Source organism: Octopus bimaculoides, chromosome 5, assembly GCF_046866305.1.
Source record: "Octopus bimaculoides isolate indiv1 chromosome 5, ASM4686630v1, whole genome shotgun sequence".
In the NCBI taxonomy this organism is placed as follows: Eukaryota; Metazoa; Mollusca; class Cephalopoda; order Octopoda; family Octopodidae; genus Octopus; species Octopus bimaculoides.
In genome coordinates this window covers 63,692,311-63,706,647 of record NC_142932.1, presented here as the reverse complement: position 1 = coordinate 63,706,647, position 14,337 = coordinate 63,692,311, and the positions used below count along the sequence as shown (strand labels likewise).

At 37.3% G+C, this 14,337-nt stretch overlaps 1 protein-coding gene across 1 annotated transcript in view; it reads left to right on the top strand.

Annotated features, from left to right (window-relative positions):
• The window catches only part of LOC106869597 (HORMA domain-containing protein 1), a 660,018-nt gene that overhangs the window by 465,828 nt on the left and 179,853 nt on the right, over positions 1–14,337 (top strand). The gene's annotated exons all lie outside the window — the stretch shown is intronic.

Genomic DNA, 14,337 nt, shown 5'->3' with positions numbered 1-14,337 from the left:
GGATTAATCTTCTCTCTTCGCTCCTTTGCGCCACATGGGCTCAACTCCCCTCCCCATCTAACACCTCCCTCTGCCTCTCTCCCCCCTCCCTCCCTCCTACTTCCTACCACCCACCTCTCCTCTCCTCCCACCCACCTCTCCTTCGCCTTCCCCACCTTCCAACTCCCACATCCCAACACCCTCAGATCACACCACACATCACTTCACAACACACCACCATGCACACACTCCTTTTTCCCCTCCCCATTTTTTCACACCTACATACACACATACATATGTCAAGATCACCAGCATTCTCTCTCACACACACACACACACACACACACACACACACACACAGCTTCACATATATGGATCACCGCGTCTTTCCCCTTTTGTTATCTCCCCTTTTTCTTAGCTCTCCTGTGCAAACTTTCTGTCTGGCAGTCGCCATGATAGATCACTAACCAAAACATTCAATTTTTTTTTCTCCGTGTTTTTCTCCTTGTTTTCTCCGTATTCTTTCTGTTGAAGAGCGTAGCTCGAAACGTTAAAGACTTTCTTATTCCCGAGCGTTAAACTAATACATCCTTTTGTTGTTTACACCACCTGTCCTCGTCTGTTGTTGTTTTTTTCGTAAATTCTCCCATATATATATATATATATATATATATATATATATATATATATATATATATATCAGTGGCGTGCAGTCTCAGCCATGCAAGCTATGCACTGCATGTCCTGTTATATAATCGGAAAATTAGATAAAATAGTTACTTTGCAAAAAATAATCCGTCCAGTTTTCGAAATATTCCGTCTCCCCTTCCCCTCTCTCAGTGACTAGTAAAAGCTTTGAGAATCCAGCATATAGACACTCCCTATCTATGTTAGTTTGTCCTTCCTTCCTTCTTCTCTCTCTCGCTCTCTCTTAGTGACCTGTCAAAAGATATGCTAAGCCGATCTCCCCTTCCCCTCTCTCAGTGACTAGTAAAAGCTTTGAGAAGGGTATGCAATGAGAATCCAGCTTATAGACACCTAACTCCCTATCTATGTTAGTTTGTCCTTCGTTCCTTCCTTCCTCTCTCTCTCTCTCTCTCTCTCTGAGTGAGATATGCTAAGACCGATAGCATATATATTTTGTACCCCTTCCTCTCTCTGTCAGTGATTCCACAAATTTATCATAGGAAGTAATGCTTTCTGATAATAGCATGGCCCCCACCTCTCTATCTCTTTGTTAGCTGGTTTTGACCGGAACTAGAGCAGTTCTCAAGAACTGCTATAATTAGCCATAATTCTTGGAACAGCCTGGCGGTAAGTTTGAATCTTTTATCCAAAACATCTGTTTGCACTATTATATTTTTGGAGTGTTCTGAAAACAAAAATATTTAATTTGACTAACGTCATTTTTCCGTTTTTTTTTTTTTTAAATTTACTTACAATATACGCAGATGCTTACATGTGTGTTACTTTTTTCCAAATGAGTGAAATGTGTGTTATAAACGATATTTTGAGAAATAGTTTTTCGAAAAGAGACTTCGATGGAAAACAATTAATTATAACCTGTGGGTGACCAAAGAATTCGTATATTTAATCAGTAAATATGACAAAAAATGGAAAGTCATCTAGATACAGCTTCTATCTTCACTGGTCTGTCAAACCAGTGGTTTCTTATTTTTGTTAGAAGTATTCAGTGACATTTTTTCTTTTACTGACGTCTTATTTAATATCCAGAGTAAAAGTCATGACATAGTGTATTGTAAAGAGCAAATAGATAAAACTAGAACTGTACTCGAAAACAAACTTGATAATTTTTCAATCTTTTATGATATATTAGGGGGAAAATATGGAGTCGATGCAGGAATCGGAATTCAGAGATCCAAAAATATATCTATTGAGCCTCAACGTCATTATTAGAATGCATTGTAACAAAATTATCGGTACAGTAGTTGACCAAATAAAAGCACGATATTCATCCTTAGAAGAGTTTAAATTCATGGAACTTTTGAATTTCAACAAAGTTGATGAATATTGCAAACAATTTCCTGTGGACTCTATACATTCTTTAAAAATCACGTATGGCAGATTTTTTGATGTAATTCGATTACAAAGTGAGCTCAATGTGACGTATTCAATGAAAGATTTTAAAAAGCGAAGTTAAGTCATTTAATGAGTTACATTTACAGCAGTGACCTTGTTGAAGCTATGCCAGAACTCTTCAATCTGTGCAAGTTGATTTTGACAATTCTGTCTACCACTGCTTCTGTAGAGTGATCCTTTTCTGCATTAAGTAGAATCAAAACATACCAAAGAAATGCGACAGGAGAAAGAAGACTGTCTGGGTTAGCACTAATGTCAATTGAAAAAGATTTATTACAACAATTGATGAAAAGAGAAGATTTCTATGAAAATGTGATAGATATATTTGCCCAGGAAGATCGAAGAATTGAATTAATTTATAAATGAGGTAAATAACATTTTAGAACCTTAAAAAAAAAATTAATATATTAAAGGGCATATATTACAGGTTTTGGTTAGTGTTTGTTATAATGTAAGGTTCGACCATCAGTATTGTTTGGCAGGAGAAATGGTTTGACTTCTTCGTCACGCCTAACCTACATAGGTTTTCCTTTCTGTGCTGCTGGGTGTAGTCTATTTACGGCCGTAAATGTCTTGTTTCAATCTCAGAGATGTTGACTTCTGCCACAACAGTTTTGGGGGCTTTTTATAATGTTGAATTTTCACTGTCTTTCATTGTGTGTGTATTCATGTATATGAGTGTATTTTCAATGTGTGTGCGTGAGACGTAGTCTTTTAATATACAGAGTTCAGTAAGTCTCAGAACAGTCTGCTTGAGTATCGATAATTTTCCCAGAATAGACAAGTAGCATGATAAAACACCTGACTTGTCTTCCAGGGCATAACGATCTTAAAGCATGGCCATATAATGTAACTAAATGTGTTCTCTTAATTAAATCATTTCAATTTGATTCAGCTCAACCAATAGGTATAGGGGCTAATGCAGAATCGCACCCCTTTGAAAAACGAATTTTGTGAAAAAAAATTTTCTGATTCCTACCTTTAACAGAGATTCCGAATATACAAAAATATTAACAGAATCCAATTTCATCTTTATTACATTTCACTTATGATTTTTAGACTTTTTAAGGGAGAGTGAGGATGGGAAAGTACTGACGTTTCGAAGAGAGAGAAAAATACAAACAATACACTTATTTCAGGCTCATCTTTACAGAGCCATTTTTTATTCCCTGCTTACTCTAGGTCATACGGGGGTGATTGCATATTCAGAATCTCCCATATGTAAATTGTAGGAATACGAAAATTTATTTACTGAAAAATTGCCTGGGGGGGGGGGGAGAATTCATTGCATGCCCAACCCCGGAAGTCACCGCACGCCACTGATATATATATATATATATATATATATAATCAACAGAGAGAATCTTGATATAGAAATCACTTTGTAATGCTCAAATGATTTAAAATTACACTCTGAAATCTTTACCGAGGACCAAGTCAGCAGAGAATCCAAGTGATCAGATATGGAGACAACGATTCAAATAAACAGATAAAAAGCTTGGGTTTTAATATACAAAATATATACACATATCATCATCATCATCATCATCGTTTAACGTCCGCTTTCCATGCTAGCATGGGTTGGACGATTTGACTGAGGACTGGTGAAACCGGATGGCAACACCAGGCTCCAATCTAATTTGGCAGAGTTTCTACAGCTGGATGCCCTTCCTAACGCCAACCACTCAGAGAGTGTAGTGGGTGCTTTTATGTGTCACCCGCACGAAAACGGCCACGCTCGAAATGCTGTCTTTTATGTGCCACCCGCACAAGCCAGTCCAGGGGCACTGGCAACGATCTCACTCGAAAATCCTACGGGAGCCAGTCAGGGGGTACTGGCAACGGCCATGCTCAAAATGGTGCATCTCATGTGCCACCCGCACAAGAGCCAGTCCAGTGGCACTGGCAACGATCTTACTTGGCTTGCCGGGTCTTCTCACACACAGCACATTTCCAAAGGTCTCGGTCAGTAGTCATCGCCTCGGTGAGGCCCAATGTACGAAGGTCTTGCCTCACCACCTCAGCCCAGGTCTTCCTCGGCCTACCTCTTCCACGGGTTCCCTCAACTGTTAGGGTGTGGCACTTTTTCACGCAGATATCCTCATCCATTCTCACCACATGTCCATACCAGCGCAATCATCTCTCTTGCACACCACAACTGATGTTTCTAATGTTCAGCTTTTCTCTCAAGATACTTACACTCTGACGGGTATTCACATTGACATTACACATCCAACGGAGCATACTGGCTTCATTCCTTGCGAGCTTACATATGTCCTCAGCAGTTACAGCCCATGTTTCACTGCCATGTAGCATGGCTGTTCGTACGCATGCGTCATACAGTCTGCCTTTTACTCTGAGTGAGAGTCCCTTTGTCGCCAGCAGGGGTAAGAGCTCTCTAAACTTTGCCCAGGCTATTCTTATTCTAGCAGCTACACTTTCAGCGCACCCACCCCCACTACTAACTTGGTCGCCCAGATAGCGGAAACTATCGACTACCTCTAGTTTTTCACCCTGGAATGAGATAGAAGTTGTTTCCTGTTTGTTTACAGTCTTTATTGCACCTGAACATCTGCCACAAACAAAAACTAACTTGCTAGTTAACCTGCCTTTGATGTTGCTGCACCTCTTATGTGTCCATAGCTTGCACCGGGTACATGTTATAGAGTTACTACCTACTCCTTTTCTACATAGTGAGGAGGGCCATGTACCTGAAGGGGTTTGTGTTTTATCTACCTTCCTACTTATTAGGATTTTGGTTTTAGCTAGGTTGACTCTAAGGCCCTTCAATTCTAGACCTTGCTTCCACACCTGAAACTTCTCCTCTAGTTCTGATAGTGACTCCGCAATTAGGGCAAGGTCATCAGCATAGAGGAGCTCCCAGGGGCAGCCTGTCTTGAACTCCTCTGTGATTGCCTGGAGGACTATGATAAATAAGAGGGGGCTGAGGACGGAACCTTGGTGGACCCCTACCTCTACCCGGAATTCATTGCTGTACTCATTTCCAACCCTCACCTTACTGGCAGCATCTCTGTACATGGCTCGCACAGCTCTCACTAACCATTCTTCTATCCCAAGTTTCCTCATTGACCACCAGATAAGGGATCGGGGGACCCTGTCAAAGGCTTTCTCCATGTCAACGAAAGCCAGGTACAGAGGTTTATCCTTAGCTAGGTATTTCTCCTGCAGCTGTCTCACTAGAAATAAGGCATCAGTAGTGCTTTTACCTGGCACGAACCCAAACTGCATCTCATCTAAATTGATTCGCTCCCTAATTAGTTGGGCTATGACCCGCTCTGTAACTTTCATAACCTGATCTAACAGCTTGATGCCTCTGTAATTATTTGTATCTAAAGCGTCACCTTTACCTTTGTAGCAGTTGATTATGATACTGCTACACCAGTCATTGGGTATGACTCCTTCGTGTATCACCTGGTTCGTAATACGGGTGACTAGGCTATAGCCAACACTGCCAGATATTTTGAGCATCTCTGCAGTGATTCCTGATGGGCCGGGGGCTTTCCTGGTCTTCATACTCTTAATTGCTTTATCTACCCTGGTACTATCAACTCGGATAGCTGGTCCCTCTATTGGGTCGACATACGGCAGGCTCTCTTCCTCCCATTCATTCTCTTTATTAAGCAATCTATCGTAGTGGCATCTCCAGACCTCTTTCTTTGCATCCTCATTTAGTGCAAGCGTACCATCATCCATGCGAACACATTTCTCTCCTACAACATCACTATTCTCTCTCATACACTGTCTTGCAACACGAAATACCTCGAGTCTTTGCTCCTCACGGCGCAGAACATTGGCAAATCTTTTCTTATCTGCTTCCCCTCTGGCTAAATAAACCTGTCGCCTAGCCTCCCTTCTGGCACATTGGTACAATTCCCTGCTACCACCGTTCTTCCAGTCCTTCCAAGCCTGTTTCTTTTGTCTAATAGCCCTGTCTACCTCCTTGTTCCACCACCACGTTACTCTGGGTCGGGAGGGGACCTTACACCACCCACAAATCTGGTCGGTGGCTTTCAGCAGGTTGTCCCGCAGAAATCTCCAATTGTCTTCCACGTTGTATGATGCTATATCCCCTTCTATTTCGTTAAATGCTTCAAGTAACTTGTCTCTAAGTCTCTGTCCATTTGCAGGGTCTTTAAGCTTCCACACCCTTCTCCTCCAAGCCGGTCTAATTCTGGGCACCCATTTTGCCTTGATCCCAAAGTCGCTAACTACTAATCTATGTTGTGGGGTACATTCTTCGCTAGGATAGGTTTTAGCATTTATAAGCCGCCCTCTTTCCCTATTTCTGGCGAGGATGTAGTCGATTTGGCTAGAGTGTCTGCCGGAGCGGTAGGTGACTGGCAGGTTTCCTGAAGTTGGTATTGCAGACCATAAGATCGGTTGCATCACAGAACTCCAGCAGTCTGGTTCCCTCCTCGTTGCGGGAACCGAAGCCATAGCCTCCATGTATGCCATGGAAGCCTCCAGCACGACGTCCGACATGACCATTGAAGTCTCCAGCCACAAAGAGAAGGTCCCTGTCACTCGTCGACGAGGTAGTTTGCAAGAGGGTGTCATAGAATTGGTCTTTCAGACCATCTGGTAGCCCCGGTTGGGGTGCATAGGCTGAGATGACAGTAGCTAATCTATGATGAAGCACTAGTCTAATCTTAAGTACTCTGTCACTTACTCTAATGACCTCGATTACCTTATCCACCCATTTCTCCGCTAGAAGTATTCCTACGCCCCCGACCCCGTCAGTGTTCCCTGCCCAGAAAATCTTGTACCTGTGTTCTTTGCCTGTGAGGAACCTCGCAGAACCTCCTCTCCATCTTACTTCCTGGATGCAGCACATATCTACGCATCTCCGTTCAAGCATATCAACAATTTCACCAGATCTACCTTTCAGCGTGCCGACGTTGAGAGTGCCAATCCTAACAGTATGGGTGTTGGGGGTGTGGGCCTGTAGCCTGGGAAAGGGGGAAGCAGTGTTGTGTACCTGAAAAGAAAACTTGCAATTGGAAGAATTCATAAGCAAAACAGTACCTACAACCTGAAAACATTACTCAAACTTAATGCGCTACCCAAAGGTTGGGGAGAGGATGGCCAAGGCCACTAGATGGGTTCCGGGAGACAGCCGAGGATGACAGGATGACAGAGGAATGCACTTCCGGTGGAGGGGGTGGGAGGGCGGGTGTACCATCAGCAAGGAGATAGGCCTCTTAATCGTAGATTTTAAATATTTGAGAGACAACAATGCATAAATCGTAATTTTTAAAAGAGCAATGAAATCTAGGTGAATAGAATATATACGTAGCATGAATTTAGGAAGCTTAGAAAATGAATAAGTATGAATTTAAGACAAAAACTGAATTCAATTGAATTTCATGGAGAGAGACAAGATAAATAATAGAGGGCAGACTAAAGCGCGAAAGGTATGAGATGTTTGAGGCCATAAATAAATAAAAATCTCTATCTTATCTGCATCTTGGAGACTTGAGATTGAGATAATTTAGAATGGATTTCTCATTTATATATACCCAGAACCTGAAAACCTTAAGGAAAAACTATGAGAGAGAGAGAGAGAGAGAGAGAGAGAGAGAGAGAGAGAGAGAGAGAGAGAGGACTGATTTAGAGAGGATGGAGGGGTAGACAGAGGCATGGTGGGAGAAAAGATCATCATCATCATATATAAATATATATAAAGAGAGAGAGAGAGAGGGGGGACCAGTCAAGCAGAACATCACGCTGTAATTCTTGGGCTGAGAAATCAACACTTAAAAGCCATAATTTTAAGGAGCGATAAGAATTTTTGAATAAAGGAAAATGGGTAGGGGTGGGTAGGTACCGTCAGCGAGGAGATAGGCCTCTTAATCGTAGATTTTAAATATTTGAGAGACAACAATGCATAAATCATAATATATGTCTAAAAATAGAAAGCAGTCTTATTCATAATGTTGGCAGATGTAGTTCATCAAAAATTTGCAGCCAGTAATGGAAGCAAATAAACATTGGTAAAATCCAGAGCCTCTTTCGTCAGGGTGGATAGACTCTTATCTATCCACCCTGATGAGGCTCAAAAATCTGGCGATGATGGAGTTTTCGGACATAACTGATGATGATGATGATGATTCTTGCAGAGTATGTCTTCTTGTTGAAGTGTAACTCAAAGGCAAAGTTTCAAACAACATGATTTATTTTCGTTAAATTTACAATTATAAATCAATGAAAATCAACATATAATTTTAACTCTATGCATTTGTTGACAATCTACTTCGCCTTGTGAAATTACTACTGAGGAAAAGGTGTATGACAGATGTGATAGAAAGGGTAATCTGTAAATGTGGTTGGCATGACAATTAGATAGATTAATAAAGTGTGAATAGATGAATGTCAGTGTGAAACAGATGAGTGGGGGAGAAAGGAGAGATGCTTACAGTAGTTTTCGTTTGACCCAGTGACATCATTTCTCATTCAGCCTAAAAGCAACAGGCTGTCACGATCACAAGAAGGATACTAACCCCTTTGGCTGGTCAGCTGGTCATATTTATAACAGCCTACAGCTGATAGAAAGATGGACAAGCCTTAGCTAAATATTCAGGTTAGATCTAGTTCATCTGAACTTAATTTCACCTAGCTGGTCATTAAAAACTCATCAATCATTGTTTCAATTGACAGGACAAAGAAGTTTTTCCTGCTGCAAATTGATTTGGTGGGCGAAAGTGCAACCAGTAATTCTGAGATGCAGTTTCAAATCTCAGGTGATGGAACTGATATTTGTTCTTTATATATATATATATATATATATATATATATATTGTATTACACGTGTATAAGGGATGACCACTAGGTGGACATCCAATATGCTAGAAAGAGGTCATCAGCGACCCAACCACAAAGAAAAATAATGTTCTCCAGAAAAATTTCGCAAAACACCAGAACAGGACAAAATGAGAAATATAAAATAAAGAATTAGCTGTGTACTGCAGTTTCAAACATTAACGTTTTACTTAGGTAACCACATCCGTGTTCTCGTCAGCACAGCTGTTCTAGAATCAATATAATTTGCAGAACTATACACGAATTGTCTTCATGAAATAAGACTTGCATACAGTTCTACCGATTACACTGAGGTTATTTTTAAATTGAATTAATATTCAATTTATCACCCTATCTATATAAATATATATATATATGTATATATATATATATATATATATATATATATATATATATATATATATATATATATATATATATATATATGTGTGTGTGTGTGTGTGTGTGTGTATGTATGTATGTATATGTATTGCCCACAGGGGGCTAAACATAGAGGTGATAGACAAGGGGATTTAGTACATTACATTGACCCCCATTGATTAACTGGTACTTATTTAATTGACCCCAAAAGGATGAAAGGCAAAATCGACCTTGGCGGAATTTAAGCTCAGAACCTAACTGTTGTTAATTTCAACCATCCCAGAAAAGGACCCCTTTCTACAGCTGTGTAACATGACAACTGACCAAAAATACAATGCAATTTCAGCCATATCCAAAAATGACCCCTTTATTTCTTTTTTCTTTCTCTAAACTAAGCCTCCAAAAATTACCCCCATACATATTTAGACACATACATACACATAGACATATATATTTATACACATACATATTATACATATAGATTCAAAATAATAAAGAATATCCTCTTCCCAGTTCAGCCCCAGATTATTTTCAACTGACTCGCATGAATTTTCTGTAAATGAATCATTCATGATGAATCACTGTAGAATCTTTCAAAAGAGAAGTACTAAATAATTCATTTGTATCCAAAATCCAAAATCTTGATTACTTCCTACTTCCTGTCTCTTTATATATAAATTTGTACTCCACTTCAAACAATCTATATATATATAAATATATATATATATATATATATATATATATATATATATATATATATATATATATATATATATATATATATACTTATATATAAAGGGCATTAACTGTGTATTAATGCCTCACGCTTTGAGGGACTAAATAAGTCAAAAACTACCAAAAGAATAAGCAACATATTTACTGAAAGCGAGGGAATGCAGCTTTCAAAATTTATCTCTTAAAAACATTTAACTCAACGGTAGACCACTGGTTTCTCAATCAAATACAGAAAAACTGTGAAGTAACCTGTATCCTTTTGTTCATCAGTACACGTATGGTCAAGATACATGTACTGATGAACAAAAGAATACAGGTTACTTCACAGTTTTTCTGTATTTGATTGAGAAACCAGTGGTCTACCGTTGAGTTAAATGTTTTTAAGAGATAAATTTTGAAAGCTGCATTCCCTCGCTTTCAGTAAATATGTTGCTTATTCTTTTGGTAGTTTTTTACTTATTTAGTCCCTCGAAGCGTGAGGCATTAATACACAGTTAATTCCCTTTATATATAAGTATTTATATTTTATGATGAAATGATGAATTTTTTTCATTACGAAAATTTTTCGTTATTTTTTCATTTTGAGGTTTTTTCACGCTGACTACTTGATAAATTCTTATAAAGAATTTATCCTATATTATATTAGATATATACACACATTTGTATCTAGTTATATATATAAACATGATACTTAATATTATATCAATCCATTATTTACTCAAAATTGTAATTATAGTTTTTTCTTTATCATGACTTATATGATTACATTGTTGTTTACTTAAACTATGTAATCTCATAATAATTTGTATGTGTGTATAGTTATTTAGTTAAAAGGGATAAAACTATAGAATAGATTTGTTTACTATGACTTAATGATATATATGTACCTGCAGAACATAGTTATAGACTGAATAGCACATGTATCTCTATAGTAATATCATTATACATAAATGGACATATCACAATATATAGAAATAAGTAGGTCTGAACGAACATACCCAATAAAGTTACACTGTCGGGTTATTTTTCTTTTGTTGTGTGTATACTCTAATGAATAGATCATCATTATCATCATCATGATTTAACATCTGTTTTCCATGCTGGTATGGGTTGGATGGCTTGACAGGAACTGATAAGGCCAGGGGCTGCACCAGGTTCCATAATCTGTTTTGGTCTGATTTGTATGGCAGGATGCCCTTCCTAACACCAACCCCTCCACAGAGTGTACTGGATGCTTTTTATGTGACACCTTTTACGTGAAACCTTGGATTTTGTATCTCAATTCTGTTGTGATGGATGAGGCTTCTCAAATACAGCAATGTGCCACATATTTTGATCCTCTGTCATCTCCTTTGTAAGGTTCACTGTTTTGAAATCAGGCCGCTGGTTTTGCTCACTTCATAGTGTGAGGTCAAATCAAGATTTACCAGCACACATTCTTATACATACATATTCTTTTATTTTTCACAAATGTACATACATATATGTTTACCTCCATATACATATCTATATAATTGGAAAATGATTGGTAGAGTTGCATCTAGAGGGACACATTCATGAGAGCAAAATATGAGGGTACGTTTAGATAGATATGTGTATGTATACACATATATATGTACATTAGTGCAACATAAAAGAATATGTATGTATAAGAATGTGTACAAGGAAATCTTGATTTAACCTCATGCTATGAAGTGATCAGAATCATCATTAGTATGTATGTGCGCATGTGTGTGTGTGTGTGTGTGTGTGTGTAAATCTTGATTTAATAGCATCTCTTAATGACTGATAAAGCAACTGTGACTTGTCAAAATTAAGTTTATAAGCAGACAAATCCCAGTACGCAGGCAGAAAGGTTGCTGTTGTAACAAACTGATCATGCAACAATGATTTCTTTTGAAGTAGAACACTCGCAAATGCAAGAGATAAAAAATTCTTCCAGTCTAAATTTGCAACATTAATCTTAGGGTGTTCATCTATCTTTATAAAAGTCGAGACTAAAATGGACTGAATAAGAGGTTTGCTTATTTTATATTTTATTTTTTTACTTTTTATTTCCATCAGTTTATTTTTGGTATTTTTTATCATTTGTATATCTTTGTTTTTGTGTATTGCTCTTTGCTAATCAAATGCTAAAAATAGAATATGAGTATAAAACAAAGGAAAACTATAGGTGATCCAGCAGTAAAATATGCATATACACCTATTACTTACTTTTCTATCTTTGATCACATTCTTTACATTGTAACTTTCAGTGCTGGCTCTAAATTCTAAAAACAATCTGTAGAGATAACTTAAAAGTGATTACAAACACAAAAAGTAGGACAGAATATTGACTTATAAATCTTTAATATACTTGGTAGTATATTATGTTTGCAAAATGAAATACTGTGCTCATTTTGTGTGTTTGTGTGTGTGTGTTTGTGTACATACATATGCCACAGCCATTGAAAAATTCACAATATTTGGATGAACATGCACCATAAAAAGTCATTTCACCTGTGTAACAGGAAATTTAATTTATGTTATCAAATATGGTGAGGTGTGGTGAAGACTACAGAAGACAAACAGATTTAACTCTGAGGGATAGAATAACGGTACAAAGGTAACCATGATCAGGAAAATACCCATAAGAAAACTTCTAGATCTAAGCCCATGAACAAATATCCCAAATACCAAATTTTCCCTCTATATCAGTGTCTACTAAACTGTGTGCTGTGGCACAGTGGTGTGCCGTGAAAATTATTTTCAAGATTTTCAGGAAACAACGATCAAAGAACATTCACATAATCCGAGCATAGATATATTAATTACATGAATCATAAAATACGGTAAATATAAATTGATTACATTACATGATGAACAGCAGATTTGCTACAATATATTACATTTTTGCATTTAAACCAGGATTGTCTGTAAGTAAATTGTTTAGTAATCCTAGTAGTTTTTAATTTTTGATTTATTTATAATTTACATAAATTATTTTATGTTAATTTTAACCGATTTTTAGTTTTAGATTTAAACATGAACAAATATTTTTTGAGACCTCAGAAAAATGAGAAAGAGAGTCATAGCAAACAAGACAAACACCAGAATAAAAAGTCCACCTCGTCAAAATGAAAATATAATGAAAATTACATCCAATATGATTTTATATTATCAGTAAAAGACAACTCAGTTCCTTTTTGTATGATTTGTTTAACAACACTCTCAAATGAAGTGATAGTTCCCAGGAAACTTCAATGTCATTTAATAACAAAATCATCTGCAACATAAGAACAAAAGAATAATTTGAGATGCTAAAAATAATTTTAAAATTCAATTGAAAAGGCTAATGAAATTTCACTCAATTCTCGAGAAAGCTCTGGTCGCTAATTACAAGATTGCCCAGCTTTTGGTAAAGAAGAAAAAATCTACATTCTGATGCTGAAAACATTTTTTTACCAACTATGGAGATTGCCATTGGCACAATGATTAGTGTTGAAGCTGTCAAACAAATTAAGACCATTGTCTATCCACATGATTTCTCATAAAATTCAAGACATTTCGCAAGACATTGAAGATCAGCTCCGCAAACATTTCTCTAAAGCAAAAAATGAACTCGCAAACTTGTGGGCCTTACAAATCAATGGAAGTACAGACACCAGCAACAAAGCTCAACTAATACTAGCGTTTGCACTGCTGGCACCCTATCTATGCAGGGTAAAAAAAAAAGGTTTTGTGGCTCATGTATTACCAAAAAATTCACAAGTTAAAATTATACATTGCATGATTCACTATAAAGTTTTGGTGTCAAAATCTCTACCTGATGGTCTCCTAAAGACAATGAACAACGTTGTTAAAGTGGTGAATTATATAAAATCACATTCTCTACGGTGCAGACATTTTGCATAGATTCTGATTTTAAGTGTTTACTGCTTCATACAGTAGTGTGATGGCTCTCGAAAGGAAAAGTGCTCTCTTGATTTATCTCTTTGCAAACTGAAATAACATGTTTCTTCAATGCTGAAAATTCTGGATTTGAATTTTTTTGATGATGATAATTGTTGGCTGGAAGTAGCATTTATAAACAATCTTTTTGAGAACATTTTTAATTTGAGTCTGCAAGAAGCGAAAGAAAATATTATTACAATTATAGGCAAATTAAGGTCTTTCATGAACAAGTTAAAACTGTGGATAAGGAAAGTTAAAAACTCGCAGCTTGATTACTTCCCAGGCATAGATGCTTTTCCAAACAAATTAAAAATTTTGTCAGAAGTACAGAAGACAGTACAAAACCTCTCTGTATCATTTTCTAAGTATTTTCCATCAATCGTTTCACAA